This window comes from Biomphalaria glabrata, chromosome 3, assembly GCF_947242115.1.
Source record: "Biomphalaria glabrata chromosome 3, xgBioGlab47.1, whole genome shotgun sequence".
NCBI lineage: Eukaryota > Metazoa > Mollusca > Gastropoda > Planorbidae > Biomphalaria > Biomphalaria glabrata.
The window spans coordinates 6,134,041-6,156,423 of NC_074713.1; the positions used below are offsets into that span (position 1 = coordinate 6,134,041).

The 22,383-nt window shown below is 40.9% G+C and overlaps 2 non-coding genes across 2 annotated transcripts; both read left to right on the forward strand.

The window, feature by feature from the left end:
• The first annotated feature begins 17,933 nt into the window (after positions 1–17,933).
• On the forward strand, positions 17,934–18,005 carry Trnae-uuc (transfer RNA glutamic acid (anticodon UUC)). Its single transcript has one exon. It is a non-coding gene; the product is annotated as a tRNA-Glu (tRNA).
• A 1,221-nt stretch (positions 18,006–19,226) lies between these two features.
• On the forward strand, positions 19,227–19,298 carry Trnae-uuc (transfer RNA glutamic acid (anticodon UUC)). Its single transcript has one exon. It is a non-coding gene; the product is annotated as a tRNA-Glu (tRNA).
• The last annotated feature ends 3,085 nt before the right edge of the window (positions 19,299–22,383 follow it).

Consider the following 22,383-nt stretch of genomic DNA (forward strand, 5'->3'; position numbering starts at 1 on the left):
TGTGTCAGTGTATGGGCAGTCGTTCCATTAGAGGTGGGGCACAAGAAGTGTATTGTTTGTTTGTGTCAGTGTATGGGCAGTCGTTCCATTAGAAGAGGGGACCAAGAAGTGTGTTGTTTGTTTGTGTCAGTGTAGGGGCAGTCGTTCCATTAGAGGTGGGGCCCAAGAAGTGTATTGTTTGTTTGTGTCAGTGTAGGGGCAGTCGTTCCATTAGAAGAGGGGCCCAAGAAGTGTGTTGTTTGTTTGTGTCAGTGTAGGGGCAGTCGTTCCATTAGAGGAGGGCCCAAGAAGTGTGTTGTTTGTTTGTTTGTGTCAGTGTATGGGCAGTCGTTCCATTAGAAGAGGGGACCAAGAAGTGTGTTGTTTGTTTGTGTCAGTGTAGGGGCAGTCGTTCCATTAGAGGTGGGGCCCAAGAAGTGTATTGTTTGTTTGTGTCAGTGTAGGGGCAGTCGTTCCATTAGAAGAGGGGCCCAAGAAGTGTGTTGTTTGTTTGTGTCAGTGTAGGGGCAGTCGTTCCATTAGAGGAGGGCCCAAGAAGTGTGTTGTTTGTTTGTTTGTGTCAGTGTATGGGGCAGTCGTTCCATTAGAAGAGGGGCCCAAGAAGTGTGTTGTTTGTTTGTTTGTGTCAGTGTAGGGGCAGTCGTTCCATTAGAGGAGGGGCCCAAGAAGTGTGTTGTTTGTTTGTTTGTGTCAGTGTATGGGGCAGTCGTTCCATTAGAGGAGGGCCCAAGAAGTGTATTGTTTGTTTGTGTCAGTGTAAGGGCAGTCGTTCCATTAGAAGAGGGGCCCAAGAAGTGTGTTGTTTGTTTGTGTCAGTGTAGGGGCAGTCGTTCCATTAGAGGAGGGGCCCAAGAAGTGTGTTGTTTGTTTGTTTGTGTCAGTGTATGGGGCAGTCGTTCCATTAGAGGAGGGCCCAAGAAGTGTATTGTTTGTTTGTTTGTGTCAGTGTAAGGGCAGTCGTTCCATTACAAGAGTGGACCAAGAAGTGTGTTGTTTGTTTGTGTCAGTGTAAGGGCAGTCGTTCCATTAGAAGAGGGGCCCAAGAAGTGTGTTGTTTGTTTGTGTCAGTGTAGGGGCAGTCGTTCCATTAGAAGAGGGGCCCAAGAAGTGTGTTGTTTGTTTGTGTCAGTGTAGGGGCAGTCGTTCCATTAGAAGAGGGGACCAAGAAGTGTGTTGTTTGTTTGTGTCAGTGTATGAACAGTCGTTCCATTAGAAGAGGGCCCAAGAAGTGTATTGTTTGTTTGTTAGTGTCAGTGTAGGGGCAGTCGTTCCATTAGAAGAGGGCCCAAGAAGTGTATTGTTTGTTTGTTTGTGTCAGTGTAGGGGCAGTCGTTCCATTAGAAGAGGGGCCCAAGAAGTGTGTTGTTTGTTTGTGTCAGTGTAGGGGCAGTCGTTCCATTAGAGGTGGGGCCCAAGAAATGTATTGTTTGTTTGTGTCAGTGTAGGGGCAGTCGTTCCATTAGAAGAGGGCCCAAGAAGTGTGTTGTTTGTTTGTTTGTGTCAGTGTAGGGGCAGTCGTTCCATTAGAGGAGGGCCCAAGAAGTGTGTTGTTTGTGTGTTTGTGTCAGTGTAGGGGCAGTCGTTCCATTAGAGGAGGGCCCAAGAAGTGTATTGTTTGTTTGTGTCAGTGTAGGGGCAGTCGTTCCATTATAGGTGGGGCCCAAGAAGTGTGTTGTTTGTTTGTGTCAGTGTAGGGGCAGTCGTTCCATTTGAAGAGGGGCCCAAGAAGTGTATTGTTTGTTTGTGTCAGTGTAGGGGCAGTCGTTCCACTAGAGGAGGGCCCAAGAAGTGTATTGTTTGTTTGTGTCAGTGTAGGGGCAGTCGTTCCATTAGAGGAGGGCCCAAGAAGTGTGTTGTGTGTTTGTGTCAGTGTAGGGGCAGTCGTTCCATTAGAGGAGGGCCCAAGAAGTGTGTTGTTTGTGTGTTTGTGTCAGTGTAAGGGCAGTCGTTCCATTAGAAGAGGGCCCAAGAAGTGTATTGTTTGTTTGTGTCAGTGTAGGGGCAGTCGTTCCATTAGAGGAGGGGCCCAAGAAGTGTGTTGTTTGTTTGTGTCAGTGTAGGGGCAGTCGTTCCATTAGAGGAGGGGACCAAGAAGTGTGTTGTTTGTTTATGTCAGTGTAGGGGCAGTCGTTCCATTAGAAGAGGGGACCAAGAAGTGTATTGTTTGTTTGTGTCAGTGTATGGGCAGTCGTTCCATTAGAAGAGGGGACCAAGAAGTGTGTTGTTTGTTTGTTTGTGTCAGTGTAGGGGCAGTCGTTCCATTAGAAGAGGGGCCCAATAAGTGTATTGTTTGTTTGTTTGTGTCAGTGTAGGGGCAGTCGTTCCATTAGAAGAGGGGCCCAATAAGTGTATTGTTTGTTTGTTTGTGTCAGTGTAGGGGCAGTCGTTCCATTAGAGGAGGGGCCCAAGAAGTGTGTTGTTTGTTTGTGTCAGTGTAGGGGCAGTCGTTCCATTAGAGGAGGGGACCAAGAAGTGTATTGTTTGTTTGTTTGTGTCAGTGTATGGGCAGTCGTTCCATTAGAAGAGGGGACCAAGAAGTGTGTTGTTTGTTTGTGTCAGTGTAGGGGCAGTCGTTCCATTAGAGGTGGGGCCCAAGAAGTGTATTGTTTGTTTGTGTCAGTGTAAGGGCAGTCGTTCCATTAGAAGAGGGGCCCAAGAAGTGTGTTGTTTGTTTGTGTCAGTGTAGGGGCAGTCGTTCCATTAGAGGAGGGCCCAAGAAGTGTGTTGTTTGTTTGTTTGTGTCAGTGTATGGGGCAGTCGTTCCATTAGAAGAGGGGCCCAAGAAGTGTGTTGTTTGTTTGTTTGTGTCAGTGTAGGGGCAGTCGTTCCATTAGAGGAGGGGCCCAAGAAGTGTGTTGTTTGTTTGTTTGTGTCAGTGTATGGGGCAGTCATTCCATTAGAGGAGGGCCCAAGAAGTGTATTGTTTGTTTGTGTCAGTGTAAGGGCAGTCGTTCCATTAGAGGAGGGCCCAAGAAGTGTATTGTTTGTTTGTTTGTGTCAGTGTAAGGGCAGTCGTTCTATTAGAAGAGGGGCCTAAGAAGTGTGTTGTTTGTTTGTGTCAGTGTAGGGGCAGTCGTTCCATTAGAAGAGGGGCCTAAGAAGTGTGTTGTTTGTTTGTGTCAGTGTAAGGGCAGTCGTTCCAATAGAAGAGGGGCCCAAGAAGTGTGTTGTTTGTTTGTGTCAATGTAGGGGCAGTCGTTCCATTAGAAGAGGGGCCCAAGAAGTGTATTGTTTGTTTGTGTCAGTGTAAGGGCAGTCGTTCCATTAGAGGAGGGGCCCAAGAAGTGTGTTGTTTGTTTGTGTCAGTGTAGGGTCAGTCGTTCCATTAGAGGAGGGCCCAAGAAGTGTATTGTTTGTTTGTGTCAGTGTAGGGGCAGTCGTTCCATTAGAGGTGGGGCCCAAGAAGTGTGTTGTTTGTTTGTGTCAGTGTAGGGGCAGTCGTTCCATTAGAAGAGGGCCCAAGAAGTGTATTGTTTGTTTGTGTCAGTGTAGGGGCAGTCGTTCCATTAGAGGTGGGGCCCAAGAAGTGTGTTGTTTGTTTGTGTCAGTGTAGGGGCAGTCGTTCCATTAGAAGAGGGCCCAAGAAGTGTGTTGTTTGTTTGTTTGTGTCAGTTTAGGGGCAGTCGTTCCATTAGAAGAGGGCCCAAGAAGTGTGTTATTTGTTTTTTTGTGTCAGTGTAGGGGCAGTCGTTCCATTAGAAGAGGGGGCCATGCAGTGTGTTGGTGGTGGAGGGACATTTTGTTTAGAAATAGTGTGTTTGCATTGTCTATGTGTGTGTGATAGATTTATTGTGCGGGCAGAGGAGAAAGCTACAACTGATGGGCCTAAGAATGTGGATACCCTATATTTGTTGGTTGCGGACCTAATCACTCGCAACGCTTGACACAAATCTTTCTGTATATTGCTAAATTTTCTAGTTCTCGCTCTCTGTCGCTAGGTACTCTATATCTGTCTATTTAGCACTAGAGATTGTATGTTTTTCTATTTGACATAGTTGCATCGGGTCTTAAATGTCATCTTAAAGACATTATAGAAAATTTAAACAACTAAATAAAATACAGGTACTCTTGAAACAAAATAAATAAATTTTGATCCCTAATTTACAAATATAAAATACACAACCTAATAAACTACTCAGAAAGACACATTTCTTGTTTCATATACTAGGACAAATTTGTACAAATCCTCCTTCTTCCTTAGTGCTATTAGAGCATGGAACGGGTTGCCTGAATCAGACACAAAAAAACAACACTTTAGCAGATTTTATGTCACTGATTAACAAGCACGTCTAGATTAACACATGGAAACATTAATAATTATATTATTAAATTTATAAGATAAAATAAGATAAGTTAAGATAGATTAAAGAATCGCAAAATATAAATCGTAAGCATAAGAAAATAAGACAATGCAGAACTTAAATTGGACAATTAGATCTAGAGCATTATATTCTCTATTAAAGTAACGTCTGTTATTTATAAGATAAGATAACATTAATTGATTGGTGATATTTTGCAAATGTTTTGCCAAAATAAAATCAGGAAGGTTATCAAAGTTTGGGAGGCGCGGTGGCTGAGCGGTAAAGCGCCCGGCTTCCAAACCGGGGGTTACAGGTTCGAATCCTGGTGAAGATTGGGATTTTTAATTTCGGGATCTTTGGGCGTCTTTTAATCCACCCAGCTGAATTGGGTACCTGACATTAGTTGGGGAAAAGTAAATGCGGTTGGTCGTTGTGTTTGCCACATGACACCCTCGTTAACCGTGGGCCATAGAAACAGATGACCTTTACTTCATCTGCCCTATAGATCGCAAGGTCTGAAAGGGAATTTTACTTTCTCAAAGCTTAGGCCTAAATGATTTTCTATTAGATTTTCATTTAAACCGGTGATAAACTTTTAGTTAAAGTATTTTTTAGTTGAAACTTAGTTTTTGTTTATTTTTTTAATTAGTCTAGTTCCAGCCAATCAAGGTCCAGTATGCTTAAATCTATAAACTATGAAGAAAACAAGTAAATCGGAATCTGGGAGTTCAATAGATTACAATATTGTAAGCTACCTACATTGAAATGTGAACAAAATGTACTGGAAAGGTCAGCGATGGTCAGGTACTGGACATCCCTGGAGGGTGAGATGACAGTGTGTGTGTGTGAGAGAGAGAGAGAGAGAGAGAGAGGGAGAGAGAGAAAAAGAAAGAGACAAAGCGAGAGAGAGGCAGAGAGAGAGGAAGCGAGAGAAGGCGAGAGAAATTATCTGGAAACAAAGAAGGCCACACAGTTTCATTAGGCAAGAGGATCTTTACACTGTATACAACCACCACCAACCCTCCCACTTGAAGTTAAACATTAAACAAAAAAATTCAAAACATTTTAAAATGTTTTTTTTAACGACCATTCCAACCCCCCAAAGACCTTCTCTTCTTTCCCCATATATTAACTTTGACCTCTAAGTTGGCCCTAGAACACCTTGGTTGAGATCCCCCTGCGTTGGATAATTAATTCTTGGCTGGTAACTGGGAACAGGTTATAGCGCCGAGAGATGTGAACAATAAGACATCGGATACAACAAGCGCGCTACCTTGTAGGCTACTGTTATACTGCGGCTATAAATAACAGCCATTTCAGCGTCGGCGTTCCTGATGGTGCGATCAGAGGAGTAGCTCTTTTTACAAAATCGTGTAGGAGGATTATGTATTAATATATAGATATAAATATTACCCTAACTTATCTGATTTCAGGGGCTTTAAAGTTTAGATTTTAACTTTTGATGTTGCTAATATAATCCCCCATCCAACTACGCCCATGACGGTGATTTTCTATTATTCAATTTTTAGGCAATATATTCATGTGTGCAGCAGCCATTTTATTGGTCACACAGAAGTGTAAAGTATCATTTCATTATTAATAACTATAATGGTTTTGTTTTGATTGATCACGTTGAGAATGTGAAGAGTACAAACCGCAGTGTACATGTTGCCCAATAGGCCTCAATTCGGGGGGGGGGGGGACTGGCAATATGGGCTAGCGGGCAAAAGCTCGGTGGGCCTGTTCACCAATGGGCCGGCGGGCCTGTTCACAAATGGGCCGGTGGGGTTGTTGAACGTACCACCTTTAATCACATTAGATACATAGATAAAATGAGATTTCCTATAGCATATAAGTATGTATAAATGGAATATGTTAATTAGATCTATCCGAAGCCATTCTTGAGTTAAGTTTTCGATGCATTATCAAAACTGTAATTATTATAAGGGCAGGTAACAATAGATGGCAATCCATTTGTGGGCCGGATGGTCTGGTAATGCCAGGGTCGATTTTGACACCCTGTCCACCCCTGGCCTTACATTGGATACCGAGGCGAGGTCTTCTACCTCACATTTGAAACAACAGCTATTCAGTCTCAGGTCTCATAACTGACATAATGCGAAGAAAACGTTAAACTTCAGCGTAAGCTGTCATTAAAAGCCAGCCTGTCCTGCTAGCAAGGTCAGTTCTATTTCTTCATTTACACACCATTAGTGATGATTGTGATCGAATGTCGAATGTTGGAAATCCCTCCCACACGCGCCGCCTTCCTTCAGACACACACACAGACTGCATTAATTAAGACACACACACTCCCTTAATTAAAACGCACACATTGCCTTAGTTCAGACACACCTTACATACCCAGGGCCGGAGTAGACTTGCTAAGGCCCTAACCTCTTTGAGATATGGGGGCTCCTTGTAATAGAAGGCAATTTTTCCTTTGCTCTCTCTCTTCAAAACGATTGAAAATATCTCCGGGACTATTATTGAGGGGCCCCTAATGTTATTGTATAAAGAGAAAGATTACTTGTTCTTCCCCCCCCCTCTTTTTTTTTTGAGCCGTGCTCTCTGTCGCCTCGATAGGTACTACAAAGAAGATTACTTGTTCTACCCCGCCCCCTCTTTTTTCGCCGCTAAATTTACGTGAGGTAGAAATAAAAAAAAAAAGAGTGATCTTTCTTGGCCACAACGGTCCGGCCCTGCTATTTTGTGACGGGTGAATACTACTTGTTCTCCCCCTCCTCTTTTGTTTTTTCGTAGGATAACTCTAGTTCGTCCGACTTGCTGAAATAAAAGAGTGATCTTTCCTATACTACTTGCTTGCGTGTACAAACTCTTGAGCCAAGAAGAGAATTATATATATATATAGATAGACAAAATCAACCTACGATGAAATGTAATTAGATAAAATGGTATTTGAAACAAAATTTAAATCACTACTATAACACATCCTGTCCATCTGGCTATCTGCAGTCGTCTGTCCTAACTAAAACCGCTTTCGACAATTCCGCTTATCTTGCATCATTTAGAACCAATAGCTAGCTTCTTCCCATCGTCACCATGGAAACACACAAACATACACACACACACTCCATAATATCCCCTACAACGGATCTAAAATAGAATTCTAATGACCGTTATAGTGAAAACAAACTAAGATGCCTTCAGCTGCCCCTCTGCCTCCACCCAGCCACCTTCCCTCCCCGCCTTGTGGCTTCATAGCTGAAAGATTTAATTGCTGGCATAGATATGAATGTTCTAATGGCTGACATAGAAGACAAACACTTTGGCGTTGTGTCTGCTTTCAAAAGGCAAGTGATTCTTTGTTTCGTTCAAGGGGGGCGGGGGGTGGGTTGGACGTTCACTTTGAGCTTGCTCCACCCCCCCCCCTTCTCCAATGTCCGACCATGTTCACTTTGACTGGACAGGATAAGTGATGATCTCATTCTGCTCTGGTGAAATAGATCCTTGTATTGGAGATAAAGAGCAAGTACTGTACTGCAGCGTAAGAGTTAAAGTGAAATAGATCCTTGTATTGTAGATGAAGAGCAAGCACTGTACTGCAACGTAAGAGTTAAAGTGAAATAGATCCTTATATTAGAGGTAAAGAGCAAGCACTGTACTGCAGCGTAAGAGTTAAGTGAAATAGATCCTTGTATTGGAGATACAGAGCAAGCACTGTACTGCAGCGTAAGAGTTAAGTGAAATAGATCCTTGTATTGGAGATAAAGAGCAAGCACTGTACTGCAGCGTAAGAGTTAAGTGAACTAGAGATTTTCAATGTCCACGTTGAAGCGAGTTGGTAGATGTTTAACAGCAAAACAGTGTCTGTTTTAGCCCATCTCCAATCATTCTTTCTTATCTATCTATCTATCCATCCATCCATCCATCCATCCATCTATCTATCTATCTATCTATCTATCTATCTATCTATCTATCTATCTATCTATCTATCTATCTATCTATCTATCTATCTATCTATCCATCCATCCAACCATCCATCCATCCATCCATCTATCTATCTATCTATCTATCTATCTATCCATCCATCCATCCATCCATCCATCTATCTATCTATCTATCTATCTATCTATCTATCTATCTATCTGTCTGTCCGACTCTCTATCTTCTGATTATTTCTGTACTAATTTATTTAAGTATTCATTTTACAATTAACAAGTTTACTTGTCCATTTTAGATTCGATAGTGTATAGGCATGCAGAAGTTACCAAGATGAACACCAGATGATCATGCTAGTTTGTTTCACTGCCAGGACCAGCATAAATTTTCTAGTAACTGTCATTTTCAAAAAATATAGAAAGCTTAGAGCGAAGACTAGAAAACAAGTTAGTAAAGAAAAAAAAAAACTTTTAAAAAATCAATATCTGTCGGTGGCAGTCCCGGGTGTTTTATCTCCGGCGCAATGCGACTCATTACTTATGCTACCGATCGATCTGCCGCTTCCGGCGACTTCCTCGCGCAGGCGCAACCAGCGACGTCATGAGCAGTCCATAATTTCCGCCAGATCTTTTGACAGCCAACAAAGCTTTTAGTCACGTGGCGAGCTGTTCACGTGTGACTAAAAATAGAGTAATTGAAAGACACATTTAACAGAAAAAAAAAACAATATTACAAGGAGAGTTTTTGATAAGCAAAGAAATGTTTCATAATTGTTTCTTTTAAATCTTTTCCATTCTACTTTTTGACAGACCACCGCGAAAGTCTCAGAATGAGAAATGATTTATTAACAAAGTGCAAAAAGTGTTGGGGGATTCTGCCGTTCTTAGTTTTATAATACTATCCACGTGTGTACGAATATTATTATTATTATAGCTTTTTATATAGCGCTACTTTCATGCTTTTAGAATGCTCAGAGCGCTTTGGTCCAATCTCATTTGTGGACCAGTGGGGTGGGGAGGGGGTGTCTAGGAGTTGGTTTTCCGTGTCGAACCTCGAGCCCCCTTCATAGGTAGCCAAGCCAAGTTCAAGCGCACTTAGCCTCCCGACCATGCTTCCCACATATATTCCGAACTCTCTGGATTTATATCCAATAAAGAGATTTGTAGATTCCTTGATTCAAAGAGATTATACCAACATTTTTATTCAAAAAATTGCACCATGAGATTCATTGCAAAATAGTGCAGCATGCGAATCGTTCAAAGATAGCACCCTAAGGTTCATACCAATAGATAGCACCATAAGGTTCATACCAATAGATAGCACCATAAGGTTCATACCAATATATAGCACCATAAGGTTCCATTTAAGAAAACGCACCATAAGATTCGTACCAATAGATAGCATCATAAGGACTAAATTATCTTCTCTTATGAAGGATCTCTTGTTATTTATAGAAGATAGCAAGAAAAATATAAAAAATACTTAAAACACAAAACAACAAAGTTTATATTCAGTGTTACTGTATAAATGAGTTTGGATCGGTCGTGAAATCGAATTTGTAATAGATCTAGACAAAAGATAATAAATCTGTGCGATTTGAAATATTTTTAGCAATGGACCTCATGCACCAATCGTAAACAAACAACATTGAGCCACGTGTTTCCCTATCTCTTCTATACAAATTACGATCTAATCAGGTGACAGTTTTTTTTTTCGTTGTTTTATCAATATTATCACGTGACCGGTTGTTTTTGGTAAATTAGGTCCAATATTTTGTTTAGCGCAATTTCACGCTTTTGTAAAATGTGTTACATGTTTCGGATGTTCCTTCTGAGTTGAAAATAGTTTATTTCCTAGTCCAAACCTCCCGCAGGACGACGGGGGATGGGAGCGGGCAGGGTTTGAACCCTCGACCGTCGATAAATTCGAACAACAGTCCAACGCGCAAACCGCACGACCAGCCATCCATCCCATTTTAGCTTTCTCAATGCGCTATTATCCTATCACTTGTCTGGACCAGTTGGGAAAAGGAGGGTAAGATGGACTTACAATCTCTACTCCATATATAGGTCTGTCCAGTTTCATGGTACTCGGTGGACATAAGTAAACTCGCTGGCCTCCCCCCCCCCTTCCAAAAAAAATTTTTTTTATTTATCCTGCCCTAGCGGTCCATTCATTTCACTATCTCTCTTGGCAAAGGATTAAAAAAACATACTTGAAATATAACCAATGAAACGGTTAACTTCCCCTAGTTTTGATTGCAGACGTCTCAAAGTTCTGATTGATGACGTGTCAGTTCTTAACCCTTTCAATGACCCCTTTCCTTTCCTCGAAATCCCATTTCCCATTTCAAGTCTGCTTCAATAATTTCCTGTCGTCTGCATGCTTGTACTTCCTCTTTCACAAACTACCTTAACAGGAAGTGCTTTGATTTGCATTTAATGATCGATGTCACGCGGAGGTGGCCTTCAGACAATTTTTAAGTGTAAAGCTTATTGACACTCGTAATGCTTGCTTGATCTTACTGTAATTACACTGCTGTTTGCTTGATTTTACTGTATTTACACTCTAAATGCTTGCTTGATTTTACTGTAATTACACTGCTGTTTGTTTGATCTTACTGTACTTACACTCGTAATGCTTGCTTGATTTTACTGAGATTATGGTACTAATGTTTGTTATATTATTTATATATAGATATACCAAATTCTTTAATGTAACATAATTTTAGGTGTGGTTTATAGTGAGGTAATTTGAAATAATTTTAAATTTTTAAAAAAGCTTAATTAACAAATATATATATATATATATATATATATATATATATATATATATATATATATGTTGGCATCCTTCAGTCGTAGAGCGACTATGGTTCATCTCGAACACTTTTTTCATGTGACTGTGGAGCCCTATTTTGGAGAGACACTCCCGTCCACATATATCGCAGCAATCGCAGGTTAAGGTGGCTTTCGCTTTGGTGGTAGAGGAGCTGGTCATTTTTCGTATGGCACGCTTTTCTTCCAACGCTGAGGCCCGTGTTTTTTCACTGTCCATAGCTTTCTTGGTCACCGTCTCTCTCCATCTAATGCGGTCCTAATGGTCAGTCCTAATGGTCAGTATCAATTCATTTTTTTTATTACATCCGCGTAACGGAGGTGGCCAGACCAGACGCGAGTTGCCCATAGAGAATGATTTTCTGGATGCGATTGTCCGGCGAACATGTCCAAGCCAGCGCAGGCGGCGTTGTCTGAGGTCAGTAAAGATGCTGGGAATATATATTTATCGTCGTAACGCTCTCTCACCCAAAATCGTTTTTTTTTTGTGCCTCTACCCTCAACGGTCAATTTCTACCCCCAACACATCCCTCAACACATACCCTCAACACATACCCTCAACACATACCCTCAACACATACCCTCAACACATACCCTCAACACATACCCTCAACACATACCCTCAACACATACCCTCAACACATACCCTCAACACATACCCTCAACACATACCCTCAACACATACCCTCAACACATACCCTCAACACATACCCTCAACACATACCCTCAACACATACCCTCAACACATACCCTCAACACATACCCTCAACACATACCCAAGTTTCATTTTGATAGGAACATAAAGATGAAAAAAGAAAAATGTCTTTCTCGTATGTTCAAACTCTAAACCTTGAACAAATGCATTGTACCATGAGATAGAGTCTTTCAGCAGTGAACGCTATAATGTCTTGGACTTGCGCTTTTGAAGTATAATATTATATAACACGTTCCGGACTTGCCAATTTGTTAGAACTACATTCAGTCGATGTTTAATTATTTTTTTAAAAATACTAACTCAAAAGACAAGTCCATATCCCAGCTATACTATAGAGTGAAGGCATCGTCATTACAGGCAATGACCACCGGAAGTTGGGAACCTTTTAATACGCTAGTGTGAAGGCCTGGACTCTTCAGAAAGTTGGACCCTTCCAATGCGCCGGATATGACTGGCAACACTATTGTAGACTCCTTGGCCCAAAAGGGAGGGTAAATTCCACTCACTGGACAGGCTGTAAGTTTTCAACATGCTCTGGCTATAATAATAAAAAAAAACAGAAATGGAAAAGTGGTTTGAGTGCTGGGACAAGTCCCAAAAAGCCCGTGGAGTCTGGGAGCGCATGAGTTGCCCTGACCGCACTTACCCGTGGTGGAGGCTGTCCAGGCCTGAGCAAGCTATTATAGCACAGTGCAGGACAGGCCACTGTCCTGTTAACTCATATTTCTCACGGCTATGGCCAAATTTTGATTCACGGTGCTCCCGCTGCGGGGAAGAAGAGGAAACCGTGCCTCATATTCTGTTTGACTGCCACAGACTTGCTGATCTCCGTCTAGACAGGTCTGGGAAACCCAAAATTCTCGACCTGTATGGTGAAATGTATGCACTACGCAAGACAGCAGGGTTTCTGTCCAGGGCTTTTGCAAGAGGATTTGAGCCTCTCAAGCCCTCACTCAAATGGAGTTTGATGATGATGATGAATGGGCCAGATAAAAGGCCTTGACTCTACAGGCCTGGAAGTTAGGGCCCTTGCTAAATAATAGAGTGATGTCCTTAACTATAAAGCACTGGCGGATCCAGGGGGTGGGCGGTAGGGGCGATCGCCCCCTCCCCACTCGGCCGATCCCCCCTTTCTAAAATTTAATTTTTTCACTTAATTTCTCCTCCTTCTGTAACAAACATGTCTATTGAACAAAATGTATCACTTACAAATGAGCTTTTTTTAAAACAATATTATTTTTCGAATAGATGTTTTTTTCGGCGGCGTTACTCAAAGTCTTAATCTAAATCTGTGAAGTATCTTATCTTTTCAAGAACAAATCGGATGTATTTGCGATGTAGTAAGAGCCTGTAAAATCATATTCGAATATTTTTCAAGTAAAACATTATTCAATAGGTCCTATTTTAATAGGATGAATAATGAGCTGTAGATGTCAGGAAAATGCGTTTCTGCAGTGTAGAATGCAAGAAAACGATTTTGGAGTCGGGGCTTCGCCCCGATCCCCACTGGGGGAGCTAACAGCGCTCCCCCAGACACCCTAGGTATCAATAAAAAGACCTCAGACCCCAGACCCCCTGGCTATCTAGGGAAGGCCTCAACATGGCTGTTTTTTTTTTTTCAAATAATTTTTTTTCGACTGCGATCCTCAAAGCCTTAATCGAAATAATGTGAGGTATCTTATTTTTCAAGGAACAAATCGGCTGTATTTGCAATGCATTAAGGGCCTATAAATTCATATTAGACTTTTTCAAGTAAAACATTATTCAAAAGATCCTTTTTCGAATAGGATAAATAATGAGCTATGGATGTCAGGAGAATGCGGTTCTGCAGTGAAGGAAGCAAAAAAAAAAAAAAAAACTATTTTGGCGTCGGGACTTCGCCCCGATCCCCACTGGGGGAGCTTACAGCGCTCCACCAGATCTCCTAGCTGTCAAGAGAAAGACCTCAACATAACTTTTTTTGTCTGCTTTTTTTCGCCGAAGGTTGAGAAACACTACTTTTTTTTAAACATTCTAATATATATATATATATATATATATGTATATATATATATATATATATATATATATATATATATATATATATATATATATATATATATATATATATATACTGTGAGCGCGTTTATGCTTAGGGTTAGGGTTTACTATGCGTTTGGAAAAAAATCGCCCCCCCCCCCACTCCGAAGTTCTGGATCCGCTAGTGCTATAAAGGCCAGGACTATTGGAAGTTTGGGCCCTTTTCATATGCTATTGTGAAGGCGTTGACTATCCAGTCACGGACTATTGGAAGTTTGGTCACTCGTAATAAACTAGAGTGTAGGCGCCAACTACATGACGGACTAGCTCTTTCAATGCACCAGATAAAAGGCCTCGACTTTAGATGCCCGGAAGTTGGGGCCCTTGCTATATAAGTCCTGGACTATCGGAAGTTGTTCCCTTGCAATACTCTAAAGGGAAGCTCCTGACTCTCCAGACTATCAGAAGTTAGGGTCCTTTCAATACGATATAGTAAAAGCCTATCGGAATTTGGTTCTCTTAAAATACGCCAGAGTGAAGGCCTCGACTGCATGCCCGGACTATCGAAACTTACGCTTAAGGCAAGGCCTTGACTTTGTCTGTTCTATTTATGTGTATGTTTCTGTTGTGTTTATCTTGATATGAGAAACAAGTCCTGGTAATCACAACAAATTTCCATATGGATCAATAAAACAGTCTTAGTCTTAGTCTTAGTCTTTCAGGTTCGGACTATCGGAAGTTTGGGCCCTTTTAATACGCTTATGAAGGACTTGACTCTCCAGGAGCGGATACTATGAAGTTGGCCCCCTCGCAATAAACTAGAGTGAAGGCCTCGGCTAAATGCCCGAACTATCGGAATACGCTAAATGCCTTGACTCTACAGGCCGGATTATCACAATTTTAGGCATTGTGTCAGTCGGCACTGAGAACCACACCATTATGAATTCAGGGCATTTCCATCAGGGCGCTACACTCCTGCAGCTAGGGAGTATGAGGAGCAACGCCGGAGTTTAACTGCATTCTGAGCTGCAGAGTCGTGGAGAACGAAATAAATGAGCAGAGTCAATGTAATCCTGTTTAAGAACTGCGAGATAAATGAACGCTAAGTTTTGAAACTTGGCACGTAGTCATCAAATAATTTGTAATTGCGAAAAGAATTGATCCGAGGGTCTTGAAACTCTAGGCCGGATCCGTCCTGATAAAACAAATGGTTCTATTTGGGAGAGGTTTCAGCAGATGTGTGCCTATATATCGTATCTCTCTTTTTTAAGTGTCTCGGAGCTCAGGACGCTCGGGCTAGAGACGAGGCCGATGGCCGAACAAAACACAGCACTTCAGAAGGAAAATCCTCGGAATTCTAGACCTCATTTTATTACCTCATGGCAGTAATCTCTTGGTGAAAATTTATCTTGAGAAAAATTGCCAGGTTTCTAAAGCCCTAGTTGTCCTGAAGAATTGAACACTTTGCACTTTGAACTTCAAACGTGTGCACACTGTTTATGTCATCAGGTTGACAATTTGTTTACATTCTTATTCTGTAATTGAAAGAATATTTTTTTCTAAGTTTTTTTTTCTGTCAGAATAAACAGCAAATTTTGTATAAAACAGAAAAAAATAACGAGAGTATTCTGAAGTATGTGCGACAATTAGTGCAAACATTTTTATTCCACGTTAAAGTATTATTAAATACCTATTTTATAACAAATATAATTGATATTTAATTATAAGAACTTAAGAGAAGTTTGATTGGGACTTTACTTTAATTTTCAATTTGTTCATATCGTAATCACATAAAAACATCAGAACAAAAGGATTTCAAGCTGATCTGTCAGGTAGTAAACGCTCTAACAGAATCATTAATTAGGAAGAATTCGCTCTTTGTAAAGAACAGGAAAAACTGATCTTGTTTTGACCACTCGCTAACGCTCCTATATCTGCGACTATGACTTTATAATTGATGAACTCCAGCGAGTATATTACAATGAACAGTGTATTTGATCATGAACTATATAGAACTTCTCAATAACTGTGACTACTCAACAGTATTATATGGTCTGGACGTGGATGCGTTAATCCTGTTTGTCTTGTGTGTTAGTGTAAATGAATTTATAATCTGAATTAACCACATTTAAAAAAAATCTTAATCCCGTTATAATGATAATATTAATCTACTATATAAATTTATCGGTCCTGACCACCTCTCCAGTCGTCTGTTATAATCGCTCATTCTCACAATAGCCGAGGACGACCATGTACAATAATTCAATTTAATCAATTATTTCTTAGCTGACGCCCAGGACAACGAAGATCTAAACCGCGCGGAGGATTCCAGCTCCCGTCGCCTCAGAGTGGCGCCTCCGAGAAAACGTCTAGTAGTGGAACTAGATAGGCTGAGTACGGGTAGCGAACAAGGCCCCTGCAGGATTCCTTGGGTGAGCTTTTGTTTGTTTTTTTAAATCTCACCCGGGGTGGGGATGGAACAAAGAGCATGAGATGATATATATAGGCTAAGTACGGGTAGCGAACAAGGACCCTGCAGGATTCCTTGGGTGAGCTTTTGTTTGTTTTTTTAAATCTCACCCGGGGTGGGGATGGAACAAAGAGCATGAGATGATATATATAGGCTAAGTACGGGTAGCGAACAAGGCCCCTGCAGGATTCCTTGGGTGAGCTTTTGTTTGTTTTTTTAAATCTCACCCGGGGTGGGGATGGAACAAAGAGCATGAGATGAGCCCCATTACGTAGCAAGGCTAGAAGGATTAGTCCTCCCGTAGAGCCTTGGATAGAAACTCCGTGCTGTTAGGCGTGGTGCCTTTAAGCTCAAATTCAGGTCAAGTGACTCTGCAGACAAACTTTCCCGCAGCTCTCGGAGCTGTGGACACTCTTGCAAGATATGCGCCTCAGTTTCCAAAGACTCTCCACAGTGACCGGGCATCAAAATCAAAATTAACAACAAATAGCCAGCACCCTAGTCCAACAAATCCGTCACACCGTTCCACAAAGAGGGCCGTCGTCAGTAAACCATTGAGCTGGAGTGGCGGTCCTTACACGGAATAGTGGCGGTCACAGTTTAGGAATATAAGGTAACCTCCCCATGGTTAGTGCTGCTCTCGGCCACTTATAGCGAGAGGGGTCCAGGAACGGGGGCGGCGTGGTATGTGGTCCGTCACTGCTGAGAGCCCTCAGACTGGACTGGAAGGTGAAGACCTAAATCGCAGCGGTTAAATTTACCAAAAATGATTTTTTTTTTTTTTGCAATTCTTACAAACCATGTATCTGACAGTTGACATTATTATGTCCTAAGTCCAAAGTACAAAATAATAATTCATTCCGGTTTAAACATTGCTTTGGTGTCAACTTTTTATAGTTCCATTTTGTTATTTATTTATATTTCTCAATAGATCTAAATTTTTAATATAATTTTCCTCTAGGTGTAGATAGTTGTCAGAGTGTAGGTGAGAGATTATCCTTAGAGCAGTGTGATTATCAAATGTGTTTTTACATCTGTATGAAAGCGTGGGTATGTAGAGCAATTTTAAAAAGACTAGATCTAGATTTTCCACACAAACTGTCTTTGTAACCTCGTTTTAATTATTTATAAACATAACCTGTGGCAGGCCGGATTAAGCTTAGGCCGAGTTGGACTTGGCCCGCGTGCCGTAGATTGCCAGTCACTTCTCCATTCGCAATTCCATCGCTATTTGTGATGCGTTCTTGCCAATGTATGTTCACGATGGAACAGAGACATCTTTGGCGAACGCGTTCAAGAAGTCTTAGTTGCTTTCTGAATAGTACCAAAGTCACGGATCCATTTGTGGGAAGTCACAAATGACGCATCAGTTTTAAGGGAGTTGATAACCATCTGGAGTCTGGATAGGGCCAATTCTACTTTTGGACGCCTCCAAGCTGGATAATGGCGGATTAAATCGCTCCTCCTGCTTACAAAAATTAGTGTCTACCAAGCAGTGGTTCTCTCCCTTTTTTAGGCTCTTGGAAAAAAATACAAAACAAAACAAAAAACAACTAGATCTAGAGTGAAATAAAATACTGCATTACGATCTGTTAGCTTCTGGCCTAGGACAATAGATTTATATCATTGGCCATGATTAGCAGATTAGGCCTATCGTAATTATGCATACACTGAATGGAGTTTATCACTCCCATGTGGTCTAGTGGTTAGGATTTCTGGCTTTCACCCAGGCGGCTCGGGTTCGATTCCCGGCATGGGAACTTTTGTTTTTTCTTCTACTATTATTGTTTTACTTTCTTTCTTCATGATTGATGTGCATGAAACATTTTACGGAGAAATAAAGATCAATTTCAAGAAAAATACATGCTTCATTTAATGTTGCAATCATTAATATTATTTCGATTCACCTGTGCATATCCAACGTTTGACTGTTACGCTTCAATCGTATCTTACCAAGTTGTCTGTTTGTAGTTTTCTTCTGTAAAATTCAAGTTGGTTTTGTTAAATGGAGAGTCACATGTAAAAGAAAATAAAAAAGACATCACTTATTGTATTGAGCGTGGACTGTCAGTACATACTGTCCATATGATAAGTCTTATACAAGATGACATTTAAAAATGTGACATGTAGTGTAATTAGAGTGATATTTTACGTTTAATGTCAATTATTACTTTTTTTGTTTCAGCTCCCATTAGAAATAGATGTGATTATATTAGGACGCCATTGCCTTCAAGTTCGAAAAGTTTTCCTGCTTTTATAAGACGTCAAAGAAGCTGAATTTATTTTTCTTTGGTTATTGGACTTAATTTAATACACGTAGTAACCAGTCCCTTTACTTTTGACTATAACTTTTTTTTTAACATGCGTTCTTCTTAGAAAAAAAAGTGTCATGGACGCGTATGAATTTCTTAATATCAGTTAGCAGCAAGACGGACTTTAATGAATATTCATTAGGACTATTTGAATCTCAAACATATTGTAAGTAAGTGTTGAGAAAAAAAAAGGGGGGAAAATCATGCTAGAAGTCTGTACGTTTTATTTCTTTTTCATCATATTCTAAAAAACATCCTCCTGGATTCGACTATGAGAGCTTGCAGTGCCCCCCAGTACAGACCCCAGCACGCTAAAGTGTCTGTAAAATGTTTTACATGTTTCAGATGTTCCTTCAGAGTTGAAGATAATCTACTTCCTAGTCCAAACCTTCCGCAGGACGACGGGGGATGGGAGCGGGCAGGGTATGAACCCGGGACCATCGATAAATCCGAACCACAGACCAGCGCGCAAACCGCACGAATAGGCAGCGAAAGGGAGATGAAGGCACAAATGAATTTTTTTGTTTTCTTTTTGGAGGGCACCACTAGTAAAAGTTTGAGAAGCACTGATCTAGATCCTTCGTAGCTCTATGGTTACAACTCCAGTGTAAAAAGTGAACAGTTTGTTCATGCAGGGTAGTTTTTTATTGGTCTCTACAAAATAAGTAATCCCATGTAATCTAGTGGTTAGGATTTATGGCTTTCACCCATGCGGCCCGGGTTCGATTCCCGGCATGGGAATTTTTTTTTTTTTTCATTTCCCATAATGCTTTTACAATCAGTGGACGTAATCATCTTCTTTTATCGTCTGTATTATATAAGAGGAAGAACATATGTAGAGAAATTAATAAATTGAATAAAAACTTGGCGTCGGAAATTTTTCAGATTATCATCCAACATATTATATGTATTTTCAGCGTGCATATTCAGCGTCTGACTGTAATTGTGGAGTTCTATTCCGTGTTTCCATCTACAACTTTATATTCTGTTTTGTTACAATAAAATCAAAGCTAGTTTACTAGCTAAGAAAATCTGCTTTTATTTGTAGTGTAATGGTACGCCTATCACTGGCTTAATTATTAATGCGATAACGCATTATTTAAATAAAACAAACTATATAGATATACATGATATACATAAACCTTTCTATGGTGTTGGGCTTAGTTCGGACCTGGGATCCCTAAGTTTGGAAAGCAAAAGTTTTTTTTTTTGGGGGTGGCGGGGGGGGGGATCACCTTCATTCCATTAGAGAAAGGGTAATGGTTCCATTTCTATGTACTCTATAAGGGAATCACAACATAAAAAGTCTCCGATCCAACACAGCTTCTAATTACATTTAACAATAAGTGCGTCTTCTATTTTAAAACAAACCGCTTTATCAAAACATCACGCATAATGACAATCGATGCTCGTCTATTCTTAGAAACTTCCTCCCTTTGAGGAGGGGAGGCTACTGTTCAACGAGCGAAACAAAGATAGTGCTGATTTGTTGTCTTGAGAGAACAAAGAGATTGGCCAGTGGTGGAGAGTTTATAGCCCACGTGACATACGACATACATATTTGTGGACGTTTCTTCAGAAATGAGGATTATCACACGCCCCACACCAGACCATCTGAAGCTGGCACGAGATGGGACTATCGAACCGGGACCACCGTGACTATCATCCCAATTGGGTCCGAGTTTGTTTAATTTTAACTTGTAGGAAGCATTACTATTTTACGCAAAGCTTTAAAAAAAAAAGTCTTCCTTTTCAATTTTTGTCACATGTCTGGTTCCGTAAGTTTGTCATTGCCGGAAGTGGTAAATGGATATAAGTCCTGCACTGCTTATAAAATGCTTCCTAATGGCATGCGTCTCAAATAGCATCTGACAACCAGTCCAACTCCTGGCCTTCATGTGTGGCTCAGATATTGAGTCCGGCGGAACTGTTTTCACTAACAGGAGAAGTGGCAAAGGTGAGTAACTGGCGCCTAAGCCAGTCAGCTTCGGGTAAGGGGGCTCGTTTGCCTTGGTTGGCTATCAAAATGCAACTATGCACAATCATGGCAAAAGCTTGGGAGTCAACCCAGAGGAAAAAAATCAGGAGGGGCGACCCTTAGGCAGCTTGCAGCTTACAATGCTGCGCCTTAGAAGAGTGTGCGACGCCGATGATACCAAACTGTATCTGCCCTTGCCGTTCTTATGGACACATCAGCTGAAGGGAGAGGGGGGGGGGCATCCGTGTCGGTGGTATCGTTCCGACCTTAGGTAATACCCAGTCCGTCATCTCATTTCCATGATATGATTCATTGTCGCCATATAATTTTCTATGTTCCTTAAATATTACGTGAGGTAATTAAATCACGGAGTTGGCTACCAAGACATTAAATAATTTTTTTTAAACTATTCCACACCTACATACATTAGCACGGTTCGATAATGCAGTATGCACCATAAATATACATGAATTAAACAGTGGAACGCCCTGTTTATAGGTCATTGACCTGCTTAACATTTTATTTTTTCCTACGGAGACTTTATTTTTTCACGTCTGCCAGGTTTAGATGCAAGTGGCGGAGTTATGGGTGATATGTTACTATATTTAGAAATGGATTACCAAAATCAATACTGCGTCAGGCAGGTGCGTATTTTATTATGACAATGTGATACTTCGTTTAGACTGAGGCTGTTGTTATGGCATCGTCTGTAATGAAATTAAATTTAGCTCTCAATTCGCCAAGGGGAGATAACTGGAATACTCTTACGACTTTCATAGTGTACCCTTTGTTATGACAGCGATCTTTCAGTACATCAGGGATGTCTGTCACACTCTCAACGGGCATTGAATCTACATTGTGTCTGGGTATCTGTTAACGCGACCATATCAACAAAAGTAAACTAAATTATTTTGAGATGATAGGTCGTGCTGTGTTGTTTTTTCTTTTAACATAATGAAGTATGAATTTTGTGTAATCTCAAGTGAAGATGGTATAAAAACTTTTGGTTCATCTACTGAAAGGTGCCCGAAACTGTACATTTTGAACACAAGGGTCTTATGCAGATATATGGAGTTGTACATGCCAATTACGTTATGCATGCATTACATTTTTTTTTTTCATATTTGTTCATCTATTTTTCCTTGCTGGTGATTGGTCGATGGCTTTTAGCTCCACACAACTGAACAACTGGACCAATGCAGGCGTATTATAATTTTAATAAATTAACTTAAAATGACTTGAGCAAACTTATCTGTGAACAAAAACCTAATATAAATTTTATTACAATATACACAGATTTAACTTGAAATGAAATAAACTGACGACATAAACTGATTGTTAAGCAAATATCTTACTCACAACAAACACACGTCTTTACCCTTTCACGTCTCCAGATCGTCTGCCGTCCTTAACATAAATGATGACAGACCCTGTCGTGATTTCATCATTCTCCAAAAAAAAAAAAAATGAATGCTCCCTTTCTTCACCTTCACCTTGGACACACAGACACACACAGACAGACACACACATTCCACAACACCCCTTCCAAATGGATGCGCCACTGAAAGTCTAAATTCGTGCTTCTGCCACTAATTGTTTTCAAACCCCCCCCCCCCCCCCCCCACAGATTTGTTCTACTCCCCACAGCCAACAAATACACACAGTCAGTTCTTTTTCGCAACGAAGCCAAGCATGCATATATGTTGTTTGACCACTTGTATATCTACAACACACACTGAGAGCACAGGTCAACCCCACCCTTCTCTACCTCACTCCCTAGCCGAACACACACACACGCACTCATTACGACAGCATCACACACATTCAACTTACTGCGAGATCAAAGGG